This window comes from Aethalodelphis obliquidens, unplaced genomic scaffold (genome assembly GCF_003676395.1).
Source record: "Aethalodelphis obliquidens isolate GAN/ISIS:26980383/991018 unplaced genomic scaffold, ASM367639v1 scaffold80, whole genome shotgun sequence".
In the NCBI taxonomy this organism is placed as follows: Eukaryota; Metazoa; Chordata; class Mammalia; order Artiodactyla; family Delphinidae; genus Aethalodelphis; species Aethalodelphis obliquidens.
This window is the reverse complement of record NW_020838024.1, coordinates 2,824,715-2,829,140: the sequence shown is the minus strand read 5'-3', so window position 1 is coordinate 2,829,140 and position 4,426 is coordinate 2,824,715.

Here is a 4,426-nt window from a genome sequence, read left to right as displayed (position 1 = left end):
TACAAACTACAGGCTCAAGGCTTGCTTCAAATTTCAAGTGCTTGGGGCTTCCCTGGTGGCGCAGTGGTTGAGAGTCCGCCTGCCGATGCAGGGGACACGGGTTCGTGCCCCAGTCCGGGAAGATCCCACATGCCGCGAAGCGGCTGGGTCTGTGAGCCATGGCCGCTGAGCCTGTGCATACAGAGCCTGTGCTCCCCAACGGGAGAGGCCACAACAGTGAGAGACCCGCGTACCGCAAAAAAAAAAAAAAATTTCAAGTGCTTGAGCTCTGAGTCGCCGGGTCCTTTGTAAATTTATTATGAGGTCTAGAGCAGGATGAAATTGGAGATGAACGATGGTTGTGTGGCCAGCGTGACGTAAAGCTGGGTGTGACCCTTCCTGCATCTGAGCTGCTTGCTACAGGTCCACTGTTGGGAGCAAAGGGGGAGCCGGAAACCCATGGTACTCACAGGACCTTTGGTGAAACAGAAAATGCATCCACAGCATTCAGTGGCTATTAGGACATTTATGATACTCCAGAGCAATAAAAATATATTCCATTTATGAAGAAGAGGGAGAAGTATCCAGAACAAAAGAAAATAGACCATTACATTTTGAGATGTTCCCTCCCTGATGCTGTCTACCTTTCTGGTGGTGGCGAGGTCCAACCTCAGCTACTGGTTGGTTGCTCATATTTTCAAGGGGTTTCTCTCCTGAGGAGCACCTTCCACTCCATTTTATGAGGGGAAATACTGGCTCTGGAGAAGCAGGTGTGAGAATGAAACAAAAAGCTCGTGCTATTCTCAGAGAGGAAGAGCTGTTTCACCACAACCCCTCACCACACCAACTGAGATGGCAAAAAGATCCCTTCTCACACAGTGCTCTTCTCAAAACCCCCAGCAATCACTTGTTTATGTTTCTTTCAACAGATTTCACCCATCATCTGTTTTAGAACACTTAATTTTAGGGGATTCATTTAGTAGTTTTTTTTTTACTATTATTACAACAAATAACTAGCTCTCTCTATCAAGGTTTATGTCATTTTCATACAAGCAACTTGGAGGAGTAAAATTATGCTTAGAAATACGGCTTTCAAAGGATCAATTACATGAAAATAACATTATATAACAATCTATCAGACCCTCGGCACCTTTGTTTTCCCTTCAATCATAAGAATTTCTAAAATTTAAAACTTTGTTGCGTCTTTCAACAAGCTCTTCATTTAAAAGAACAGCCTATAATTTCCAGGAAAGCAAGTTTGCTGACTAATCTGAAAAACTGGAAGTTGTGAAGTTGTTTTTTATTCTATGCCCCAAAGAGAGACGCGTAAATCCAAAAAGGTACACTGCTCAGAGCGTGTTAGTAGAATTTCATGAGGAAAGGGTAGAAAGGCACCCACACACCATCCTAGAATACATCTGGTTAATTTAACCTCCACTTGATTAAACATCAGTAGAATAAATTGCATCTGTAGGGAGCCTGATGAGGGTTGAATCATGACCTGCTTGTACTCTTGTGATTCAGTGAGGTGTCCCATACCGGCCAGGAGAAGTGAAGGGCCAGTGACCTACCTCCAAGAATAGAAGGGTATTTTCCTTGACTGTCTACACCCATCAGATCCACTACATAGTTCTTCCACACACCACCATGTGAAGGGTCCCAGCCTCCCTGATTCAGAAGCCAGATGAGACTCAGAGAGGGGAACTTCAGTGCCCACGCTTCCCTTCCTCTTTGATCTCTTAAAGACTGTGGGCAGTTAGATTGGCCCCAAAGCCAGTAGTTTTGTTTGCATTTATTCTAGCACATTGCTTATCCCCACAGCCTAGAAAAGAACATGGCACATGGCAGTGGCTCAATAAGTATTTTTTGACGGGATGTATTTTCACCCGAAAACCACGACGTATGCAGCCTACTTGGAGGAGGCCCAGCTCTGCCTTAAAAGCTGCTATTACGGTATGAAACGTGACTCCATGCTTGCCACCAAACCACAAAGAACCATACATTGTCCTCCAGAGGGCCATCTGGGGTCTGGAAAGAAATCCTATCAGGGTTTAAATGACTGAAAATCAGCCCCGCAGACTGGCTGGAAGAATTGTGCCTCAGTCTACAATTCAACTCATGCATCTTGGGTTTCTCGTTTGCCCTCTAACTGGAATTCAGGCAGGATGTGCTCCAGCTCTTGACAGCGACTGAGTCAGGGCTCCTCCATTCTTCCCTGGGTTTGCCTTGCGGGGAGTTAGAAACCCAGATTCAGTACCAATACTGGTAGCTTGTTCTGACCAATCCTGATTCTCAGAATTCTCATTGTTCCTGTTTCATGAAACGCTGCCAATCTCATCCTCTGCTCTTTGGCTTATTTGTGTAAGTTTCTATCTGCGGCCCAGGCCTAACAGTTGAAGCGCTCCCAAGGGTTCTTTGGGAGACACGTTTTGTGTTTTATCCTCTTACCTAAGTGGTCAGTTTATCTATTTTTTTTTTAATTACAAAGGGAGTAATGTTTTAAATGTACAAGTTAAAAAATATATATATATACACAGAAAAAATATGAGCAAATAAAGTTTTTAATGACCCTTCTCTGTTCCTCCCACTGCTACCAGAAGGAATAGACTTAAATAATGAGTGATTGCTGATTAGGCCAGAAACCAGAGGTTAAGACTGAGAACAGGAGTGGAGTGATCCTTGACCATCAGGTTATTAGATCTGGTTTCCGGAGGGCAATGGGGCCGTGGTGGAACCCTCGCTGCAGTCTAGAACCTAACCTGCTAGAAGGGAGGTGACTTAATGTGACCCAATACACTGTGAGGCATGGATTAGCAGAAATCTGATAGCAGTGTCCTGTGCCCCAATTAGACAGGAAGCTAAGTACTACTGGGGAAGACGAAGCTGATAGCTGCAACCTAGTCCTTCTTCAGAATCACATGCTAATTCTATGGCCCCAGTTAAGCAGAGGCATGAGTCATTCCCAGAATCAAAGACACAAATTATCTAGAGCAGCAGGCTTGAACCCACCATGCGCAGATAACCGGGGGCCTCTCCTTAGTCACAATCTGCAAGGTATAGGCTGCAGAAGACATGGATATTTTCCCTGTCCATTTCTTCATAGTTTCTTCTGGCTTTCTACATCATTCCTACATATTTCTTCATAATACTTGGCATCTTTTGGACTGCCACCATCTACATAAGTCTACATAATAAATCCAATGGAAAACCAGACTTGTGCCATTAATTTGCAAAACAAAAGCTAGCTTCCCATGATATGGGGATGCTCTCATCCTCAAGAAAAGGTCTCCTTTCCAGCCTGTCACCAGGGGAACTAAGAGTTTAGCTTCTCAACAACAAACAAAGCAAGGCATCCTCTTTGATGATTGCTACCATTATCATCTGGAAACATCTGTTTTCACAATTCTTAAATCAATGTATATCCTGATCCCAACTTCCAAATCTGCGAAGTAAAAAGTAAACAAATGAATTGATACAAAAAATGGCAAGTGTGTTCTGACACTAAATCCAGAGCCACTTAAAAACATAAGATCATAAAGGGAAAAGTTACCCCAATCTATGTCCCTGAACCAGGGAATGAGTGCAGCCAGGGACAGAGTGACAAAAAGGACTGTCCCTGAGTAACAAGGTCATTCCCTCCGGCACCATAGCCAGAGGGTTAGTCACCGTGTTTTTATCTCTGGCCCAGAAACAGGACACAAAGAGAGAGAGCTGCAGTTTCAGTATCTACTTTCCAGCAGCAGGGGCTACCTTTGCTTAGAAGCCTTTCCTGGGGAGATGCTCACACATCAACAATATGAAGCTAAAGCTTAGACCTGGAGGAGAAGGAACTGAGACACGAAGTGTCAGGATGGAAAAGCTGCTTTGGAGTGTGCCTGTGATCCTGGTCTATGCCATGCCCCACCTCCTTGTGCTGGTGGGGACTTCAGCGTGATGGGCCAACAGCAGGGAGGGGAGAGCTGAATACTCCAGCAGACCACTGATATGATCTGCCCACTCACAGCTGAGATGTCCCACATAAATTCTGAGAGCACAGCCCAGCCTCAGAATTTAACCACAGAAACAGTCCTGGCTCTACTGCTCAAGGAAATGGTCTCCAGTCTCACACCAGCCTTTAAAATGACCCAAAAAAGTCATTTTAAATCTATTCGCCAAACAGAGGCTTCCCGAAACCACAGGCAGAGAAACTCAACATTCAGTTATAGAAATAGAGGCGAATGTGAGGTCTCCTTCTGGTCCCCAAATTGGGACTGAGGCACATGAAGATTTATAGTCATTCATAAAAATAGGTGAATTCTTCCACCTAGAAATGGACCATCTAATAGGATATGGAGAAACACTCTGGGTGCATGGGTGGGATAATACTTAAACTTTTATTAATGGCCAAGGAAGAAATCTAATGTTTATTAGATACCTGGATATATCAGCCTGGCTCTAGGAGATTTTC